The sequence below is a fragment of the Cyanistes caeruleus genome, chromosome 1 (assembly GCF_971803275.1).
Source record: "Cyanistes caeruleus chromosome 1, bCyaCae1.hap1.1, whole genome shotgun sequence".
Lineage (NCBI taxonomy): Eukaryota > Metazoa > Chordata > Aves > Passeriformes > Paridae > Cyanistes > Cyanistes caeruleus.
Genome location: NC_141701.1, coordinates 19,219,411 through 19,242,682, shown reverse-complemented (window position 1 = coordinate 19,242,682; position 23,272 = coordinate 19,219,411). Strand labels below are relative to the sequence as shown.

The following is a 23,272-nucleotide window of genomic DNA, read 5'->3' as shown; positions in this document are numbered from 1 at the left end:
TGGCCTGGAACCAAATGTCTTGTTGAAAACCAACATGAACAAAAGTGTCATTCAGACTTAAAAGTGTAAGCTAGAAAAGCTGAACTCTTCTCTTTGTGCCCTTATCATTTGCCTTTTTCTGATTTGTCAATAGATGCTAACAAAGTCTGTCTCCTCCTGTTCCTCACACTACAGACCTATGTATGAAAGAAAGAAATGACAACATTGTGTTCAGTCCAAATGTGTGGTAGAAAGGGACACACAACCCTTGGGACAGGTGCTGGTGCTTGGAGATGTTTTTGAGGATTAGATGCATTGGCATGTGCAGTCTGTTGCACATATCAGTCAAAACTCTGTCCCTGCAAACTTTACTTCTGTACTCACAGGAGCACTATGTGGTGCACGCAGGTCCAGTAGGTTAGAGCTTGTCTGCTAAAAAATACGCTGCTGCTTTAATAATGCTGTAGTGACGTATTTCACACTGATTGTTTGAAAGCAGCAGGTAATACATGAATGAAAAAATGATTTAGTATATTGATCAGCTTATTTAAAAGCTGATCTCAAGATCTCTCCTGAGACCTCATGTGGAGTACTGCACCCAGCTCTGGGACACCCCAGAGGGTTCCAACTCTCCATGGCAGGGGGGTTAAATCTTGATGACCTTTAAGGTCCCTTCCAACCCAAACCAACCCATTCTAAGAGTCTATGATACTATGATCTTGTCAAAAGTCCCTCCACTCTGCTCCAGCTCTGAGCAGCTCTTGTAGTGCCATGGAGGACATAGCAGCATAGACAAGAGACTGGCTTCTTGACTTTTTGAATCTTTGGATGTGACTGGACTGTCCACATATTTGCATTAGTGCTGGAAAGGTGTGGGGCAAAAAACTGCTTTGAAATTGGAAAAAACAAGTTTGTGTTTTTGAATATGTAGCATGGATATCACAAAGGAATGTTTAATTATCATAGGTGTCTTGAAAAGAAATATTTCCACAAGTTGCAATTAATTGAAGGTATTTGTAGTTGTGTGAAAATTTTACATATTCTCTTTTCCTAGAGAGCAAATATATTTATTTACTGAAGCTATTCTGAATATGGAAGGTGATTAACTTTTTATGAAAGTTGGAGTAAACTATTACATCTGCCCAGAGAGGTGGTAGATGCCCCATGCCTGGAAAAATTCAAGGTGAGGTCAGACAGGGCTCTGAACAACCTGATATGGTTGGAGATGTCCTGCTGATTACAGGGATATTGACTAGATGAGAATTAAAGGTCCCTTGCTACCCAGACCAAACTCCTAGCTTGTATGGAAAGCTATCTGTACCTGCAGTGTGCTTTGAGAGCCCAATGAAAGATGAATATCCCAGAAGAACTATGAGATGCTTTTACTTGGGACTTTCCTCCTGTGAAACTTCAGTATTGTTAATAAACCTCACAAAGTGACAGCAGTTATGTTTTTAACCACACAAATCCTTATGGTGTGATATTACAGCCCTCACATCTCTGAAGAGTCTGTGTTTTGGTAACTATGATCCAGGATGTGTTTGCTCATCCCTCCTTGGACAGGAAGTAGAATGTTAGTGCTGCAAAAATGTTTCTCTTTCCTCTCCTGAGGCACTGCTTTTCCCCTTTCTCCCTCTGAATCACCACCTTGTGCCATAGGTATAAGACTTTTCTCCTCTGTGAAAAATGCAATTTTTGCACTGAAGGAAGCTGTAAGGGTGGGTGAGCCAGGCCCATCTTTGTGACTTCTGTTTCATAGACCTCTTTGGAGATTTTTGGATGCATCTAAAGTTACTTGAAAGTAACTTAGAGCAGATGTGAATTAACATGATTTTACAACTCCTCCCTAAAAGTTGTAAATAAGATGCCAAGAAACAGGTTTTTATGTGTTTTAAACCAAGCAGTATGTGTTGGGTGTCTGTGGGGATTGTGGGGTGTCCTCTCTGAGGACCCACTGCAGGCACAGCTGAGCCCATCAGCTGATGTGGTGGTGCCTCTGGGGTAAAATATTTAAGAAAGGCAAAAAAAATGGAGGAAATGGAAGAATCAGGAGTGAAATTTAGCCTGGGAAAGAAGAGGGTTGGTGAGGGTGGTTTTAGTTTTTTGCTTTTTATCTGCCACCATCCTACTTTGTTATTAATTTGCAATAAAATTATATTAATTTCCTCAGGTCGAGTCTGTTTTGCCTGTGATGGTAACTGGTGAGTGATCTCCCTGTTCTTATCTTGACCCATGAACATTTCCATCTTATTTTCTCCCTCTGTCTTGCAGAGGAGGGGGAATGAGAGCAGTTGGGTTGGTACTTGACAGACAGCCTAGGCCCACCACACACAAACATCAGGTGCCATTAAAGAGACCAGATTGCAAAACAAAAAATTTGGAGTGGATTTCTAAGATTGAAAAGTCAAACAAAAACACACATCCAGCACCACTTTTTGTACTCAACAAACCAGCCTCAACACTAGTACTTTAATCCTTGTTTGCAATGCAAGCATTGAACAATTTTAGTTTTTCAGAAATAAGAAAAAGCCTCTAAAGCATTCTTCTTTGTGCTTATTATGTATATTTTTATAGTTCATAAAGGGACAGCTTTAGAAAACTTTTTGTGACTTTGGCTTGTTGGATTTAAGTAAAATCCAGTGTTTCATGGTTCATAGTTTAACTTGCCCCAAGAACTGATAAATACATCACTAAAACCTGGCACCATGTCCCGTGAAAACACAACTTGTTATGCCAGTGCATGAGAGCTGATCTGCATATCAAGCAATGAGAACTCACAGTCACTTTGGACAAACAATTCTGATGCCATTGGTTTGACTTGACCTAAGATATGTAATGAGACAGAGACTCTATTGTATTTTACACTTCCAGCTTGTGAAGAAAAATCTCTCAGTTACTAATATTGTGATGTTGGGGTTTTTTTCCTCCTAGCTATAGTGTGAAAAAATATTTTGCCTTACAACCCTTGCAGGAGTCAAAATAATAATTTGTAACTGGGATTAAACAAAATAAGTATCTGCTCTAGTTACTTAACTGAGAATTTAGAAGAAGTTATGCAGTTCAGAAAACTGCATGTAGCATCAAAACCAGGATTTATTTCCCCAAATCCTATTACACTCAAGGTGTCAAACTGATAAAAAGATCATCCATTGTCTTCCATTTGCTTTTTGGTTTTTGTTTTCCTGCATATGCTTTCTATATAATCACTGGAGGTAGTAGGAATACAGGCATATGTGCACACCAGCAGACAGACACACAGCGCATACATGTGCATGTTAGCTATAGATTGCTAATTTTATTAAAGGATTTCCTGCTTTGTTTTATTATGGATGTTTTCCTTTCCTGTCTAGCTTCATCTACCCTTGAAGTTTTTATTCAGTATTTCAGTCTGGTAAAGGAAAATTAAAGGAAATGTTTAAAATTAAAATTAAAAAATAATTAAATTTAAATTAATGGAAAAAGGTAAAAAGTCACAAAGCAAAATGGTATATATTAGACTTAAAATCAAGAAGAATATAAACAATATCATTAGCTATTTCTTCAGATACAGATGTTTGATCTCACAGTGCCTAATTTCAATTTTGTTGCCATTTGAGGACAGTTCTGCTTTATGAGCATTTCTAACAAAAGCAGCCTAATCCCTAATGTACAGCTTCTGCTCAAATGAACTCTCTGCCTGAATTCAGAGAAGTGCACAGTGAGTTGTATTCATTCACATCACATTTTGCTGACAAATTTTCACTTGGCTCCTCTCTCATCAGCAGAGAGATTAAATAGCCCTCAAACAGGTAAAGTCAAGCTAATCAGTAGGCAAGTTCTGTGACTATCTCTTCACATATAAATATGATATTTAGGGACATAGTTTCATGATGGATTTTTCAGTGTTATATTTACAGTGGGACTTGATGATCTTAGGGGTCTTTTCCAACCTAAATGATTCTATGAGTTTCTTTTCCAACATTTGAACAAATTTACAGAGGCTGAAATATACACTGATGTGTCTCCTGGAATATAAAAGAACCCCATACATGACACAATAACTAAAACTAGTTATCGCAATAAGGATGTGAATCCCCAGAGTAAAGACCTGGTGCCTGTACAGTGTAAAACCATATGCCATAAACCATATTTACAAAGAATAACATACGTCATTTCCAACATACGTTATCTCCAGCAATATATTGGCTTTTACCCTTTTAAGATGCTAAGATGATGAGGGAAATAAAATTACTCTAATAACAGCCTGACCCAAATTTCTCCAACATTCCTAAAGTGAAAGAAATTTTTTACCTGAACATTTTTCTAAACAGAAGGTAAAATTTTTTTCCTGAATGACTTAAACTTGTCTAATCCCCTAACAACCTGAATCAACAAATGTGTGACAAAAATCTATTTCAGGCTAATTATTTTGATACTATTGCTATTAATCCAATGGCATGATTCCTAGCAAAATCAGTGCAAAATATCTTCATTCACATGCCATCCCATAAGAGCATGGAAATGGTATGAAAATGTTATGAAAGTATGTTGCAGGGAATAGGTGTCTGTTGAGTTGTTATACTCCGTGGTACCTTTTACACCCAAGGGCCTTTAATGCTGCCTTGAAATTAATCAGAAGAATCTGTGCTGCAGCAGCATTCTTGAAAGGATGCTTCTTCAGCCTAGAAGATATCCACTGGGACCCTTCTGCATGTGCTGACCCTCATTTCAGGGAGCTGTGCATCCTTCCTGTGCTCTCATGCCTTTCTGCAGCCATGCTCCTGTGATTGCCCCTGATCACCTCTAACTTGTGCTCTGGTTTGGGAGGAGTGAGAGGGAGCTGGCTGCAGCCCTGACCCCACAGATATGCAGCCCTGCCTAACAGGGCTTGCCATCCTCAGCCTTTTTCAGGGAGTTTGAACTTGTTTCTCTTGAACCTTTTCATGGTTATGTAGTCCTTGGTGGCTGCTGTGGCCAGGAGGCTCCTGCTTGGTCAGGAAGTGGCCAGTGCTGGTATCTCTGCAGAACTCTGTCCTTTTCTCCTGAGATGCTATCAATGGGCAGAAGAGCACAGACAAAACCTCCCATGATAAAATTGCCCCTTCCCAGCAGATGGAGGCAGCTGTCCTGCCTGATCTGGCAAGATGCTGTATTACGTATGTGAGAAAGGGTGGTGTGCCCTGCTTGTGTCACTGACTTCTGTTATGGTATGCAATATAAGGGCACCAGGGAACACAGTGTGATCATGCAACTTAAGCTGTCTAGATAAGCTTTGACAGACCTGAAGTGATTTGTACAGGGCTGTAACATGTCTTACAGTTTCTTGGTGGCAGCAGCCTGAAGGCCCCTCTTTTCTTGTTTTCCATGGGCTGTTCTGAGCAGGTCCCAGGGGCCACTACAAACGTTAGGAACTGGTAGAAATGACAGGCTGGTGAAAAATTAGATCTCAGTGACACTTGGAGAGAGAGCAACAATGCTGACCATGATGCGAAACTGATGGGCTCTCTGCTTCCGAGGTTTCCTGACATATATTGGAGCTCTATACTGTTGTACTTCCATCAGCAATTAAACATGGTTCATGCAAACTTGGCTGCAATAACAAGTCCCTGTGCACCCCTCAGAATTCCTGCCCTTTAGAAATGAATTGTTGTTTCAATTTACAGTGGTTGCAGTATTTTTCTTATTTATTCCTCTTTTAATTCTTTTTTGTTGTATTTTTTCTTTTGTTATACTTTTTGCTTACTTGTTTTAAAAGGATGATGATTTAGCTCTACACTTCTTTCCTCCTGTCGCACTCCGCCTCCAAAAAAATCAAAAGATGAATTAATCTGAAGTTCTCAAGTCCCATAATATTAACATAATTAAATTCTCAATGTGACTGTGATCTTAGGCTGAAACTAAAAGTTCAGACAAGTATTTGCAGAAAGATTTTTGGTGTGACTGCAATTTTAGGCTGAAATTTAATTTTCAGATAAGTATTTGTAGAAAGATTTTCTGTGGCTGAATCATTGATTCAAGTTTTATTTCTTTGCATTTGTGCTGTTAAAATGATAGGTCTGACCTCTTAATATCTTACATCTTCCAGCTCTTTTACCTGGGGACTTAGTGGCTCCCTTGCTGGGTTTGTCTGGGCATCTTTGAGCTAATTAGTTCCCTCTGAGCAGAAATGCCTCAGGCAGTGCTTGTGTTTTGCTCTTACCTGTTGGCTATTTACCTTTTCAGTTTTCTTTTTAGTGTCTTGAACAGGACTATTTGAATTAAGTAATATCAAGCCAGAAAGTGGAAAACTGTGATGAAGGAAACAGGAACTTGGTCTGAATAGTCTGATATTTCTTTGTCAAGTGGCCAAAGTCTGAGGCATCTCTCCCTTAAGGCAGAGTTTTGAAGGAAGATAAGACCTTTTTTTTTTCATGCAAGACATTTTTCTGTGTGCCCTGTTTTTTTCTCAAAATTCAGGATGATTTTTTAAAGGCTAGCTCTTTACTTGGTATGAATTTGCATCTCTTTGCAAGATCTAAGCAGGTGACACCTCTCAAATGGTCAAGAATGTAATTTGAGCCCAAAGATGCCTGCATTTGGCATATTTTGGGATATATTGTCCCTGCAGCAAAATGCAGCCTGTCCTAGGGTTTGAGGTTCTTTTTTAGCAATCTGTCCTCCCTTACATGTGAAAGTCACTGTTTAACTAACTCACTTTTATCCAGAAGTGCTCGGTTTGTTTGAAAATTAGTTTTGTAAATTCATGTCTGGTGGAGCACATATTTCTTTTGGGTAGGGCAGTAGCAAAGTCTGGCAGGGAACAGACAGAGATTTCTGGGCCCAGCAGTACATATTTTAGCTTTTATTGGCAAAATTGACACTGTGCCTTATGGCCATTTATAGATTGAGTGGTGCCTGTCTTCTGCTTCTTAGCTCTTCACTGTCCTCTTCAGTGAGGACCCTTCTCACATGTCTTTGTTTCCTTCTCAAATAACCAAGATTTGGGTGAGGTCACTGCTGTATGGCTTAGACTCCAACCAGAGTGCTCTGTGGTGCTTCCAAGTTCTCCTTGGCTCATCTACTTAGATATAGCAGGAGGTTGCATGTTAAATTAGTCTTCAAAATAAGATAGATCCACCTTTCTTAGTGGTTGTAGAAGGGAAAGGTGGTGATGGAACCTGAGAGTTCACAAAAGATTTTGTAGTATGTTAATAGCATGTCATATATCTCTTGGGGAAAAAAGCAATTTGGACACCCATCTAGGGGCTCAAGGGAAAGCACTATCCCATATCCTGGAAAGGGCAAATTGTGTTCCATGGTGGCAGAAATGTCTCTTTCAAGCACAAAATGCAAGCCTTTGGTCACTCTTACACTGTGTAAGTTTGTTCACCAGCAGACAGGTCTGCCTGAGGTTTCTGCTTAGGCACTGCAGGTGACTCCAGAGTGCATAATCATTTCCAGTGCTGGAACTGGTATGGTTTTTAGTGTGCAACTCAAAGTTAACATATTTATTTCAAATTCTGCTTCACCAAGGCAGCTTTGTGTTCAAAATATGTAATTAATTTGTATTTCTGTAATTCTTCATGCTTACTCTGAATAAGGAATATCGTAGCACTGTTGCTGTATATATGGAAAACCACATATGGAAGTATAACAAATGAAGTGAAATTAACTGCTTCAGATTTTGTTATTGTATTTTTTTCCTGTTTCATGTATAACAATAATTCAGCAAAGACATAAACACAAATTCTGGCTTCATGGCCATCTTCAGCTGCCTGTACTTATGTGGAAAACTTCCAAGCAGCTTTTAACATTTGCTTTAGCATGTGCTTACCAATGGGAATGGATGGTTGCTGTATATAGCAAAATTTTGGCATTAGTTTTTCTTTTTTTCCCCGTTTAATCAGTTTTTATCAGAAACAGGTAGAGCAAGGAGGCAAAGCTGCTCAGAGGTATGGCATGACCCTCACAGAAGGAGAAAGTATGCAGGGGCTTTGGTGTGAGGGTATGTATATATATACACACACACACATATAATGTCTGTACAGCTGTTGGCAGGTTTGAAACTATTGCCCAGGGACATGCAGGTTCTTTTAGGGATCCTTGGCAGAGTAAGGATTGGCCACAGGGTTGTAGTTATAATTAGAGCCTTATTATTGCATTTGAATTTTAATAATTAGCATATGTTATTCTTATCTACTATTTCTAGCAGTTAGTGCAGCTTAGCCACTCTTAGCATAGCGTGCAGAGTATCCTTAGCAATTATCATAGCTTTCAGTTAAACAGAATTTCTAGTAATTAGTGTAGCTTTCTTGCTTTCTAGGGCTTTTCATTACCTGGACCTGCTAGAGTTTGGGTCAAACTCTTAATAATCCATGTGTGATGCAATATAACCACAGTCTAGGCTCAGATTTTACCTAAAGTAACAGGAGTCACTAAGTCTCAGGGGAAGCAGGCAACAGCAGGGATGCTCCAGACCCCCAGGGCTCATGGGTTTTCCTGTACAGCAGCAATTCCAGTCTGTATCCCACTTAGGATTTGCAGCTGTTGGATTTTATGGGCAATATCTCACATGCTGGTACCCTTCCCTATTCCCTAATGGGTATCCCCACAACCTGGCAACATTGCTTGGTGGGCAAATGGTCTTCAGCAAATGTAGTGCTGACAGGAGGGGGATCTCTTCTAAAACGGGGCCCTCACATCCTGGTGACAGGCACAGTGTTGAAAAGGGGAAGAGAGAGGGGGGTGGGGTGCGATCAGCACACTGACATATTGTGGTCTTTGTCTTAAAAAATGGTGTTGTTTCTGCTAAACATACTCCCAGGCCCTGGAATGGGGTACCAGACACAAAAACAGAGGAACGTATTTTTCACCCAGACCGAAGTAAATTGCCAAAGGTTCCTGCAGGGACCAAAAGCATAAATAGGTTGAAAAAAGGATCAAACACAGTGGTCCAGATGCAATATCTTTGATCTATTCAGCAAGTTCTTAAGCTACTGTTTTTCAGCAGGATAAATACAGAGAAATAGTATGTTTGCCATTTTTCTTATGTTCTTTCTGTAAGTTCCAGTTTTTGAATACTTTTGGGACTAGGATTGATGAAGAGAAAGAGTTTCTTTAGCTGGTGTTACTGTTCCTGTACCATCACTGTTATGCTGGGTATTTAGTGGAAAGTGAAACAATATTTAAACCAAAAGAGTGTGAGAATACCAGAAACATTCCTGCTTGTTCTGCTATTGCAAACATACCTGCTGAGGTGAGCTGTGCCTGGCTGCCTTTCCAAGGCTCTGCATGCAACTAGGGGGGCCCATGTAATATTGATGAGCCTGTACATTGACTGAGGTGTGGAACACAGGATTGCTGCTTGGTCTCTTTGACACCATGATTTGCAGTGACTTCCTGGTGGATAAGATGGGAATCTGCTGTAGGAGTTTTGACTGCTCAGCTGCACGTGCTTGCTCAAAGATAGAAATGTAGTAGCTAATACCTCTTTGCATGCTGTTGGATGTGTGGAATAACAAACTGCCAACAGTGCTATTCTACATTAATGCTTGGAAATACCAATTCTGTTGAAGATGTCAATGTATTTAAACATTTTGCAAGTGAACTGTGTGAAGTGCATATGCCTCTTTCCCTCACAGTCAGTAAGGTATATAACTGTGCTGTTAAGAAATGTGGGTGAAAATAAGGATTCTTGGTATTCAAGAACTATGGGTATATGTGAAGTATCCAAGAGCTTTTACCTGTAATTACTTTGTGTTTACTTTGCAATCAAAGAAGGGATAGGTCTTTCAGAATGGCTTGTTATAATTTCAAGGAGATTTTCAGTAGCTGTCTGTAATATCTTTTGCATCAGGACTGACAATTATTTATATGGTTTCATAATGCTATAAGTTACTTTTGTTCAGCATCCTGTTTCCTAAACATTTTAATATGTTTTCCTTAAAAATTATATCCTGCAGAGAAAGTAGCATACAGTAAAGCAGGTGTAATGTGCTCTTGTAAATGTTTGAAATTACCAGTGCTCACCATGTGCCAGATATCATGGGAATTGAAGAAATTGCTTTTTCTAAAGATACTAAGGCCAGTTAGTCTCTGATTTATGTGGAGAGATGGAAAAGTGCTGGTACTGAGAAGTGTATTGAGATGTAAAATAGCATAGTGTGCTTCTAAAGGATTGTTTTCATGGCAAATTTTTGCTCTTCTTTTGAGGCACAGAAAATATTTCTGTTTTAAACTGATATCTCCTCTGATTTACAATTTTTTTTCTTGTTTTCAATTAGAGCTTTCTCAAAATTACAGAAAAATGCTAGGTCTGAAGTGATACTTTAAAAATAGCATTATTTCTAAAATACAAATGCCAAAGGTTTTGCTCGTACAACTGCAGAAGAGAGGCGAGAGAAAATGAGATGGCTCTTAATCTTTCGATTTCCAGTGGTGAATTTTCCTTGGTGTGTCAGAGAGTGTCTAACCCAAGCAATTCTCTGGGTCAGGCCATTTAAAATCAACTCTGCTCAACAAAGCTGAATTATCAGCAGGTTTTGGGTCAGTCTCTGGGGGAGATAAAAGCTCAGAAGTACTTAGGTGTTCAGTGCTGCCTTTAGTACTTTAAAGTCTGTATGCACATTATACATAATGATATTTTTGTAGAATTTTGCATAGTTTATATATCTGAATAACTTCTAAATTACTTTTGTTAATACACATTCAGATTACTAGAGTAAAAGGAGTTTTCAACACAAATATTCATTTTCAGTTCTTACTAGTGTGGTGAAAATTTATATTTGTAGAAGTTTTATAGTGGTGTTTCTATGAAAATTTTCATGACTGTCTTCCGTGTTTTCCTTTATTTTAACTACAATTAATTACTGAAGTTAACTGCAAAAAGAAAAGATGGAAAGCTAGAATAAGATAAAGCTGTATCTTTTTCCCCCCCATATTTTGCCTAATTTATTGTAAGAGATTGATTATTTTGAGTGTAGGAGTCCATCTGTTAGTGCCCAACAAACAAAATACTGGAAAATTCTTCTGTGTTTTGTCTGCATACCTTGTTTGTGTACGAAGACAATTTCAAGTGCCTTTGTAAAACAGAGGTGGGTTTTTATACTAATCCCAAACCTGTAATGAAAAAATTTAAACACATGTCTCCCAAAGGGGTTACAGTGCACCTTAAACATGAAATGTTAAGTCTCAGTGTCTATGTAGACAGCCTGTACAGAAGCAGCACAGAAAATGGGTGAACTTGAAGACTGAACTGCAAGGTAATAATAATGCAAGCATTGTACAGAAAGGGAAGACCCAAATCATGTACAGTGCTTGCTGTTCCTGTGTCCTCCATCATCCTGGCCTGACTCTGTCACCCAATATCAGTGGCACACCCAAAGGACATCACTTCCCACTCTGTGTCCAGTTATTTCTTTGTTTCTTCCCACCACTGCTATGAAGCACTAAAATAACACATTACAAGAACAGCAAAACTGTCCAGAGCCTGAGCCCCACCTGGTAACTGAAAAATAGACTGTGTTTTAAAAAATAGACTGTGTGAACTCCACTTCCAGCCAGAAGGTGAAACAAAGCAGATGAAACAGGTATTTAGGAGCTGGACATCTATTTTATTGTTCTGGATTTATCCTTCTGGACCAGGCTGACTTTGCCAAACACTTCACTATGTGAAACAAGCACAGAACATTGCCAGAAGGGAAATTACAGGTTGGAGACAAGGATAAATTCCCAGCTGTATTAGGAGAGTGAGCACAATCTATTTTGTCATTAAAACTTCTAATGAGAAATTAATTAATTCTTATTCCGTGTGCTCTCTGATATACAAAGCTCCCCAAAGCTCAGGATCTAAAGCAGGCACACATTTTCTGAAGCCACATCTGCCTCATGGTTGCCAGAATGTGCTGCAGGACTGGCTGCCTGCTGCTAGCACCTCACAACTCTTTTTATAGCCAGCGTAGCCTTGAGATGGTGAGGAGCATGTTAGTGTGAGACAGTCTGCAAAGAGACAGAGAAATATGCAAACTGATCTGCATGTCTGTGCTTTGTACAGGCTGAAGAAGTGCCTCAGCAAACAAAACACACCAGCTGTGTGCAAGAAAGATTGTGGTAAACTTGTTTTCTGAAGGAGCTGTAACTAAGAACTACCTTAGTGTCCAGAAGGAGGGGTAGGAAGGAAACATCTTGTGATCCTGAAAATTTGAAGGTTGAATTGAGACAAAAGGGGAGAAGTGCTCGACTGCTTTACGTCTTGGCATAGCCATGGATTTCTTTTCCATGATCCCTATTAATTGAGGATGTCTCTGTCATTTATCTGTGCCATCATCAGTGATATGTCTCAAGAGATGGCTTGCAAAGCAGCACACTCCCTGTCCTGAACTCTGTGAGAATGCAAAAGCAAGAAAAATCTTTTCAAATTCCACATCCCAATACCATAGACCTGTGATGTTGAAAAAGCCTTGCTGTCCTGCCTATTGAGTGTCTCTCATATCATGTGGTCACCACAGAAAAAACATTTCCTGTATGTTAAAAACCTGGCTGAGTAGAGGTGGTCATGGCCAGGCCCTGTTTATCCACCAGCCTTATGAGGAGCAGCTGGCGAAACTGGGGTGTTTAGGCTGGAGAACAGGAGGGGCAGGAGAGACCTCTTCATTCTCTACCTGAAAAGGGAGTGTAGCAAGGTGGGGGTTGGTCTCCTCTCCCAAGTAACAAGCAATAGGACAAAAGGAAATGGTCTCAAGCTGCATCAGGAGAGTTTGGATATTGGAAAAGTTCTTCACAGAAAAAGTTGTCAAGCATTGGAGAAGGCTTCCCAGGGAAGTGCTTGGAGTCACCATTGCTGCAGGTATTTTTAAAAGACATGTAAATGTGGCACTTATGGACATGGTTTAGTGGTGGGCCTGGCTGTGCTGGGGTAACAAACAGTTGGAGAAAACCAACCAGAATGGTTCTATGATTCCATGATCTGCAGCTGTGCTCCTCAGATCTGCTCCTGCTACTTTTCTGAAGCTTGCACAGAGCCCACAGCTGAGCCCAAGCTTGGTTGGACCTGTGTAGTCTGGACATCAGACAGGAACTGGCTCAAGAAAAGTCTTTCCCAAATTGAACTTTTGGGTTAAATCTGTCTTGGATATCAGTTGTGAGTGTAAGGTGGGGATATTTCTTTCATGCCTTATAACCATTTCTGATGATGAGGCTTTCTAAATGGCAGATTAGTGTTGATCTTTATAAAATCTGATGAGTAGTGTATTGATAAAGTACTAAGAAACAGAAATGTGTGTATTAGTTGTATCACATCTGTGACAGAGCATAAACCCCCATCATGTGTAACAGTAAAAAGACAATGTCAATGGACTTCTTGCACGGAAAGAAAATTACCTGTCACAATTTACAACAAACCCAAAGTGAGAATGGGTGGAGGACCTGACAACTGACCTAGAGAAGGCTTGACTATAATGAGGTGTATTCCAGCAAATTACTAGTTTGTCCAATCTAAATCCTCATTTTATGGCTGGATGATAAGGAGAAATGCTCCTCTGTACTCCTGCTTAAAGAACAATTCCAGAAAATACAAATATAAGAAAAGAATTTAATAGTAGTATCAACATTAAGTTCATATTACTGCTACACATAAGATAGAAGTAGGTATCAATAGAAATGCAAAGTCTGTTAAATATAATGCCTGTTAAATGTAAAATGCTGCAAGCCCTGGTTTATATTTTCATTTTTAAGTTAGGTTTTCATTTTAGACTAGATTTCATTTTGGATTGAATTTTGTCAGCTCTCCAGATTCATCAGCATTTCTGTTAGTAGTAAATGGTTGGAAGGAATTGTCCCTCTTCTATTACAGATGCAAAAATCTTCCTGCTTTTTTTTTTTTTTGTTTTTTTTTTTATCTTTCTAAGATTGTTTTTTTTCAGTCAGCCATCATCTGACTTAAGCTCAGTTAAGTATATGCAAATCCTTTATTTTGACAGTTGTCAATAGTACTGACAGACTGGTGTCCATTTATTAAAATGGACACTTAATTTGAAATTCCTTGATTTCAGATGTCAATAGACTTGTGGAATAAACAGTTCCATTTGAAAGAATATTAGGTTGAGAAATTTTGGGGTGAGAAGACCTGCTGTTGGACTCTAAGTCTGCAGCATTTTTGAACATGTGGTTTCAATCATCTTTGAAAGATTAAAATTTTAAAATACCGAACCAAATGATGCATTAATACAGTGTTAGACTAATGTATTTTATTAAAGAAGAACAAAAAGTGCAATAAATCAGCATGTTCTGTTGTTTACAGTGATATAATTGTAATTGTAATTACAATTGTAATTGTCATTGTAATATGATCAAGGGAAAATATATCACCAATATTTGAGATCAGGATCATAAAGGAAAATATTTAATGAAATTGTCAGTAATATAATCATCTCATGCTCAAACACAGTAACAGAAGATTGCAAACTTTTAGAATATTAACAGCACTCATCTTGCTTTAGTAATGAAGTACTCTTGAGAAAAAAAGAAATCTAAAACCTCTGAGGAAGTCCTGACTCTGCTGTGCAATGAGCAAAGACTGCCATCACAATATACTTGTTTTAAAAGGTAGATATATTGCTTGTGATGCAGCTCTTTGGTGTATCTGGAATTCAGAGCAAAGCTAAGTGATTTCTGTGTGTAATTCTCCAAGACAGCAAATTAGAGAAAATTCTTAGCCCTGTCTCTCAATCCTAGATATGAACAGTGTTGTGGGAGCGCATGCTCTGCTGCCTTCACTGCTGGTGTGATGTTTAGGGAAGTCAATCAATCTGGCAAAGTTTTACTTTGCTCGTAGGGCAGACGATCCAAGTTCAAACAGAAGGAGGCACTCAGCTCCCCGTGCAGTGGGAACTAGGTAACAAGCAGCTATCAGCTGCCAGCTAGGTTGGTATCCAGCCAGGAAGCCTTGCTCTTAGAAAATTGTTTCTTTATGAGACAAAGTTGTTCAAAATGTTGCTGTCCCCTCTACTGAAAGATATGAATGTTTGTGCTCTGTTCCAGCGGAAAGGAAGATAAATTAACACAGTTTATGAGAGCACTGTGGTGAATTGTCACATCTCAGCAGCAGAGGTACAGCTTTAAATCATTGCTTCTGCTTGATAGGTGAACGTTTGATCACATCTTTATGCATGACACAGATTGCTATTCTGAGAACTTGCTCTATAGACCTTTTGTATATTTAAGCAAATGCATGAATTCTTGGTTTCTTTTGGGTGGAGAGAATCAGAATCTCATTTGCAGCTGCCCATCCTCCAAGGCTGTTTAGTACTTCTTAAACCAGTGGGCATACTGAGTTCAGTGCCCCAAATTCTAACTCATGTAATGTTAGAATGTATCCCTGTAGAAGATTTGCTCAAATTAAAGTAGATTAAATATTCATATGACCCAGCTTTTTAGACTAATTAAAGAGAAAGAAAATTAAAATATATAATCAGATCCTTGCATGAAGTGCTGGAAGAAAGCTTTGCAAAAATTCCCCTGAGAAGAAAAAGTCAAGAAAGGTTTTGTATAGTGCTTTCCAGTCCCTTTAATCTTGAGAAAAAGTTCTTTTACTTATGGTGACAAAATCGTGCAAATTGTAACTAATTATCCTCTGATTAGTTTGTCTTTATTTAGCTTTTGTGAAGGGTAGGGAAGAGGAGATTTATCTTGTGGTGTGCATTTGCTTTGCCTCATTTTCTAGGGGATAGGAAAAGATGTGGAGTAAGGCTCAGTGAGACCCTACAGTGAGTAAAAACAGCAAACACTTCCACATGGAAGTTATAAAATGTTACTTTTTTGTCTTACTTTCTGTGGGTTGTTGGAACTGTCGTGAGTACAGAGCAACAGAGTTCAAGAGCAGCTGGTAGTGGATGGTATGACACAACTTTTTTCTTCTGCCCTTGGCATCCAAGCAAGTTAAATAGAGAAACCAAAACCATTAGTCATAGTAATTTTATAATATATAATAATAATAATTTCATAATATTTACTACTTACTGTGTGTGGTAAATAACTTGTGCTACTCTAATTATACAGACAGGAGTAAGAAACAACCCTCATTTGGGTTGAGCATTACTATATCAATCCTACAGTCCTATCAGCCACAGCTGTATGTCTTTGCTGTAAAGTGTCAGTGCTGAGGTGCTGTTTTTGAGGCTGTAATGTCAATACATTCCATATCACGTTTTCTATGTGTTTAAACACTGCACACTGTTACAAAACTCTATTTCATATTTAAAAGATCTTCGTTAGCTAGAGGTGTATGCTGATAAAATGATGAAGGAAAAAGCCAAGTCATTTTGTTTTTTATGCTCAACTAGCTGCTCTCAGAAATTAATTCATTAGTTATCACTTCACCACACCTTCAAAGAACGGTACTTAAAATGTCCTGACGTTTTTTTCCAAACACCTTCTGTAACTGCACAAAACTTATAAACATCTAAACAAGTATGAGTCATCCTATTTTTAAATCCAGTGGCTCTTCTGCACTGAATAAACAGTGCTAGCTGAGAAAGGAAATCTCTCTTCAAAGAGGAGCTGGAAATGATTTTAGATTTATGCTGTCATCCTCTACGTCAGCAAAGCCAAGCTTGCGTAAGTGTGTGCTCTAGATGCATTTTATGTTCTCTGGTGTTTGAAGCACACATTTGTGTAAACCAGTTGTTGTAATAAAGATGAGCATTCCTTGAATAAGTAGGGCTGGACTGAGCTCATTGTTTGATGTGGCCCTTAGGAAGGAGCTGGTGACTTTGCTGCACTCCCAGCTGGGTCTTGTGGTAGAGCTGATCTCCCAGCAGAAGAAAGGTAAGGAGGATGGTGTTAGTGGTGGAAAGAAGCTGGAATTTTGCAGATCTGCCTGATGCTGGCTGGTGTAATGTACCACTCAGCTCTCTGTACACATGTGTTTGTGTAACTGCAGTTGAGGTTGGTCAGTGCTGTGGTACCTGAATGATGTAATTTTCCTATCTGGAAGAGGCATTGATACCAGTGTGATGTTTGTATTTTTTGTATTTTCTTTCCATGTATGGCACATATTCATATCAGCTGCTCTTCAATTTTGAAGTCACTGACGATAGGCGAGGAAACCAACTCAAGAGCCTATTGCTGAGCAGGGTAAAAAATGGGGTTCAGATTGTTGTTCTTAAACATACTGTTAACCAGCTGTGCTGCAGGGGATTTTTCTGAATGTTTGGTAGCTTTTGATTAGCCAAGCCAGGCCGAGGTAGAGCCACTGATTCTGAGCAGCAAGAAACCAAGAACATGCAATGTAATGTGCATTGTAGCCTGCCAGCGTACCCTCAGTATGTCTCTGCCAGCACATCTCTGACCAGACCTTGAATCTCTCTGCTCTTCCAAGAGCTTCAAAGCCCTTGGAAGGCCTTGCCTGAGTTGTCTGGTTGGATATGGCATGCCAGGTGGTGGTAGATCTGCCTCTACCTCTGGTTCCTCTCCTGCAGCTGCTGTGGGGTGCTCTGGCCTTTGGGAAACTGTGTAGAAAGTTGTGCACTACTGAAGCACGCTTTGGGTGTAGGGATTCACTGTGTCTAAAAGCATCCTGACTGATACCCAAAACATGTTCCAGATACATGTTCTGCACTAGTTTTGGCTTGAGATTAATTGTTAGATTTAGTTGTATTTAGGAAAGTTAAGGATCAAGTATGTTCTTAAGACTTTGTTTTTATGGGAGAAACTATTTGTAAATTCATAAGAATGTGAATCACCCGACCATTGAAATCCTCTGGAGTTTGGTTTATTGCCAGATAAAATAGCTGTAGTCCAATACCTGAATTTTTCCATTGCTGTTTTCAGGCAGTACTCAGGAGTGTTGTCACAGTTGCTTTCATGCCTTTGGAAACTCATGTCAAATACTGTCAGAGTACAGCCTGAGTGTCTCAGATTCACTGGACAATTAGGTTGTTGCATTAAGTGTCCCATAACTACTCTTTGTTTTACTTTCAATGAATGTCAAGATGAATTTCAAAATCCCTCAATCTTCTCCAATTCACCACCAATTTGTCTATATAAATGTGGGCAGCAGGAGCTCAAATGGGTTTGAACTCCACAAGAAGCCAGTGACATAGACTTCTGAAAGAAGTACCCCAGGGAGCCTAGAGGTACTTAAGTACCTGCAGGCTTTTCCCTCCTCTTCTAGCTGAAGCTAGAAGCTGCAAGATGAAATTGGAATAGGGGTGGGGGAAAAGAAGACCTGGCTGAAAAAACTGTTTGCTTTACAAGCAGTTTCTCAAACTTTACAATTCTCCTAAAAAGTTCTTGAGAAACAAATGGCCAAAGTGATCAACTACCTCTGTCTTGAGTTCTTTTCTGCTATTAGTATCTATTAAACAAAGTATAAAGCTAAGAAATAGCACTTTATAGGAATATTTTCATGATAGAATAAAAAAAAGTAACAAATTTCATCAATATAAATCTAAGAAGTTTAAAAACTTAGAAAAACCTTATTTTCAGAAAAAATATTTGATCCTTCTCATGTTAGATATCCATACAAGAAGCAATTCCAGGTTCATTGATCCTTTCAGAGAAATTCACTACTCCAGACATAAGCAATTGGTTGCAGATTAATAAAATATTGAAGATCTATTTAATTTTCTAATTTAAGTACTTTTATTATTTATAGTAAGATCTTTCCATTACACTCTTTTTGCTAAGGTAAATATTTTTCATTGTTTAGAATGCAGCACGTATTTTTAAGACCACCCTCCATGCTTTCTATTTACAAAAGCCTTTTTCCAAATACTTTAAATCTTTGGTGTGTTACTTTCTTGCATGCAGCAGTTGTATTTGGTGCCCCTGACAAGGTTTTGCCAGAGGAGGGCTTTGGGATGGGCTCTGTGAGAAGAGGCTGGGGCTGCCCTGTGCTCAGCACAGCAGATCCCAGCCAGCCCTGCACAGGAGCCACCCCAGCCTCAGCCAGGCCCATCAGGAGCAGCTCTGTGGAATCTGCCTGCATAAGGGGCATCCTTATGGAGAGAAGGAAAACACAGCAGCCACGGCCAGAGCAGATGGAGGTGCTCACAGCCGAGGAGCTGTGGCACATCGATGAGCCCATGCTGGAGCAGGTGATGTCCTAAAGGGACCATGGCCCATGGAAGGCCCATGCTGGAGCAGAAGCAGAATGAGAAAGAAGAAGCAGTGGAAGAGAAGAGTGGGAAAAAGAGAGTGATTGGGATAAACCTGTTGTGGTCTGACCCTTCATCCTCTGGCCATCACCCAGGGGGCTGAGTATAGCCCACAGTGGTAACATGATGAGTGAAGAGTGGGAAAGGACAAGGAAAGTGGTCTGGAATAAGATTGTGGCAGAGAAGAGAGAGAAGGAGTTTTTTTCCTTTTTGTTTCTTTTCCAATATGTGAATTGTTAATTAAATATTTATACTTAATGATGGTAAATTATATGTCCCTTCAATGAGGATGTTTTGCCTGCAATAGTACTTGGTTTGTGATTTTCCTGTCTTTATTTCTACCCATAGGTTTTCTCATTCTTCTTATTCCTATTTTCTCTCATGTCCCATTGGGGATGGAGAGTGAGCAGCTAGGTGGTTGCTTGGCTGCCAGGTGGGATCAACCACCACAGCAGTCTATACATTTTAAGTTCTTCACACTTGTTTTCCCTATATTTGTTACTGTCTGCCATTACAAAAACTCAATCATCATTTGATTTTTCTACACTGATCTTCCTTATGTCTTCTAATGAAACTCTGTAACATTGGCAATTAAGATGCATTTCCTTGATAAATACTTTTTAATGTTTCCAAGTATGTTATGCATAATCAAAATAGTTTACTGATGCAACATACCAGCACGTGCCCCACCACAGCTTATATTTCATACATTCAGGGTAAAAGAGACACCCTAAATTCTATGTTTCCAGTGATGCTTCATTTGAAATCAACTTGCTCTCTTCTGCTCTTAAAAAATAGAAAAAGTGTCTCTGGCTGAAAAGGGAAATGCCCAACTTGATTGTCACAGAATTGGAAGATTTTTTCTGGCATTGTGTGATTTTTATTTTTTTTTAAACATAATTTCTATCTTGACAAGGAGAAGGCATAGACATAAGTATTTTTTTTTTCTGCTGAAAAGCAAAATTATGATTATTATTTTCTACAGTGATAAGATTTTGACCTCAAGCTAATTCTTTCTGCAGAGATAATTTGTCACCTTTAATTGCCAACAGTGTCTGTGCAGGTAGCCATTTTTCATTTGCACAGAATTTATTTTAAGTTTGGGTCTAAATTTGATCCTTGCTCACAGGTAGACTTGTCTAATGATATGTAAATTGTGACAAGAAACCTAAAAGGATTTTGAAGGAGGGATGTTATTACGCAATGATGAATTTCTTCTTGTGAAATGCATTAAATTTAGGGTTCCTTCAGCCTCTCTTGCTCATCCCAGTGAATACTTGTCAGGCCATAGGATCCAGACCTAGAAAAAATTAAGAATTACAGAAAGCAGGAAAGAGTTTTTCAGAATAAATTGTGCTCTAGTATGGAATATTGCCATTTGCTGGATTCCCAGGAATGAAATAAAAAGGAAAGTAAGATATTACACTTTTTTTTTGTCTCACAGTAGCCATATGTTTCAAGTTACTGTTAAGCTGCTATGATAGCTTCTGGAAGAACCCAGATGTGTTGTAGAGAATGGGAAATGCTGTTGGTGCAAAATCAACTAAATCTTGAAATGCAAAAATACCACAATAGGTCTATTTCTTGGACATTTTTATTGAGAGTAGTGTTTGAATTTAACTCTCAAGATATGAATGCTAGAGAGTTAGTAGAAACTGATAAAATTAAGATTCTCATTTTTTTTTCTATTCATTATCTTTAAAAATTAGACAGAAGATGAAGAGCTTTGTTCAGTTTTCAGAATATGCCCCATTGTGTGTTGCCTTTATTATGAATTGCTGGAATGGAGTCTTCCTGTGTGTGCCTGTTTGGAAATAGAAAATAGATTGTATTTTAATGCAGTCCACTTGCTTCATATTAGATGCAGGAAGGTATATGTATATATATATACAGTATTTATAGCCTTTAAAATGCTCAGAGTTCCTTAAGAAAGGGAAAGGAGCTACAGGACAGTTTTCACTGAAGTCAAAATTACTGTAGCTTTTGCTGAAATGTTTTCTGCTAGACTAATCCCTTTACTGCAGTATTTGTTGTGTTTTCATTAGAACTGATGAAAATAATGCAAAAAATATAGCAAAAGCAAATCTCACACTTGTTATTGTTTAAGAAAATAGCAAGCATTTGTTGTTATCTTCTAAAAAATAAGACATGTAGGGTTTTCCAAAAATTTTCTGTCACTCCAGTGGCAAACTGTCAGTGAATAGAGTATTTTTCATTAACTCATTTGGGAGGGCTGGGCAGTGGGGGTTGGACATGAGCCAGCAGTGCCCAGTGGATCAGCAATGGTGTGGCCAGCAGGAGCAGGGCAGGGATTGTCCCCATGTGCTGGGCACTGCTGAGGCCACAGCTCAGGTGCTGTGCTCAGCATTGGGTCACTCAAAAAAAGACATGGAAGTGCTAGAGCACATCCAGGGAAGGGCAAGGCAGCTGGAGAAAGGGTCTGGAGCACAAGTCTGAGGAGGAGCAGCTGAGGGAGTTGGGGTTGTGTAGGCTGAGGGAAGGGAGGCTGAGGGGGACCTTATTGATCTCTTCAACTCCCTGAGATGAGGCTGTGGCCAGATGGGTGTTGGTCTTTTCTCCCAAGTGGTAAGATGAGCCTCAAGCTTTACCAGGGGAGATTTAGATTGGATATAGGGAAAAAATTCTTTATTGAAAAAGCTGTCAAACATTGGTAGAGGCTGCCCAGGGAAGAAATGGTGCCACCATCCCTGGAGGTATTTAAAAGATGTGTAGATGTGGCAGAATAAAGCAGCCCTGCAGTAGTGTAATTAAGCCAATTAGGCTGTAGACAAAGATATTCCTTGCTCTTCTGTTATGTTTTCTCAAATCTTTTCCAACAGAGATGTTTCTGTGAAGAGCCACTTCTCCCTCCACTCATGAATACATCTGGCACTTTAAGTTTCTGCTTGGGTGCCACACTAACAGGCTGCCAGGTCCAGTTCTACTTTGTGTTACTGGTTCATTTGGAATGGGGAAAATTGGGAGGCAAGCTGTCAAAACATGCCATGAAGAGAAGGGCTTTGCCATAGCAATGCAACAGAATGAGAAGAAAAACACCTTTGTCTACATATATTACAAATTCTAGCCCTTTCTTTTGTCTGGGCCTTCTCCAATTGTTTTTCTGTAACTTTTCAGTTCTGACCTTACTGATACCCCATTTCTCTGGGAACATGCATTTCCACAAGATTCTTCTAGATTGTCACATAGAAAAGACATGTGACAAGTCCTGTAATGTCAGTCTGAGCCCTCTGTGCAGCCAATGCAGGCAGACTTCATCCATGTCCACATGATGCTCTCTGACTGCTGATTATGCAACAGTATGATGACAGGGCATAAAAATGTTCCTTCAGAGAGAACAGAGGTTCACAAAAAATTTCATCAGTTGAGATTTTTTTCTAAAGCATCCCTAAAATAGTCTTAGGACATTGTAAAACTAAAGTACTTGCAAACTCTTTTTGGAAGTCTACTGAGAGAGGAAAATGGAAAGAAAAATAATGCAATAAAATAAATGAGACAAAAAAATGAGAAAAACAAAGTTATGAAGAAATAAGACATAGGGTATGTAGGAGAAATAAAATAGAGACAAAAGAAAGTGATAATGTACGGATGCCAAAATGTATTATTCTGTTGAGGACCAGTACAGTATTTGTGATCACTTAAAACTTGTGCAAAATATCAAGAGCAACTTCAAAGTGAAGAAGTATTGAGACAAATTAGGGGAATACCGTATGAAAAATAAAGATAAGATAGAAAGTATTAATTTCACATAATCTTACATGCAAGTGCATGTAGCTTCTGCTTGCAATGGAGTATGGAATTCTAATGTTCCCTTGGTGCTAAGTATTAACTGCTCTGAGAATTCACAGTACACATCAGGTAATCAACTGCCTGACCTGGTAGAGTGCAAGGGAGGGCAGCGTGGACCAGTCAGCCTAAAGGAAAACCAAAGTTTGCCCATTGCAGAAGGATGTGTCCTTACTATGCAAATATTAGGTTTAAATGTAGAATTCTGAAATCTTTAGAGTTTTTCCAAATATTTAGGGATGCAATATACATGATGTTGCCATAGAACAGTCATATTGCCCTCCACATAATACAAGGTGGTGAATAAATAAAAAAAAAAAACAAAGTAGTTATTCAGATTTTTTAATTGCATCCCTTAGTTTGCAAAGGCAGATATT

The 23,272-nt window shown here is 39.0% G+C and overlaps 1 protein-coding gene across 19 annotated transcripts in view; it reads left to right on the top strand.

Annotated features, from left to right (window-relative positions):
- Window positions 1-23,272, top strand: part of OXR1 (oxidation resistance 1) — a 258,539-nt gene that overhangs the window by 81,662 nt on the left and 153,605 nt on the right. For 2 of the 19 annotated variants that reach the window (XM_086880646.1, XM_086880653.1), the window contains exon 3: window positions 2,150-2,180. The exons of the other annotated variants lie outside the window; for them this stretch is intronic. The gene's annotated coding sequence lies outside the window, so the exon portion shown is untranslated. The remainder of the gene's footprint in view (window positions 1-2,149; window positions 2,181-23,272) is intronic. 19 annotated transcript variants of the gene reach the window in all.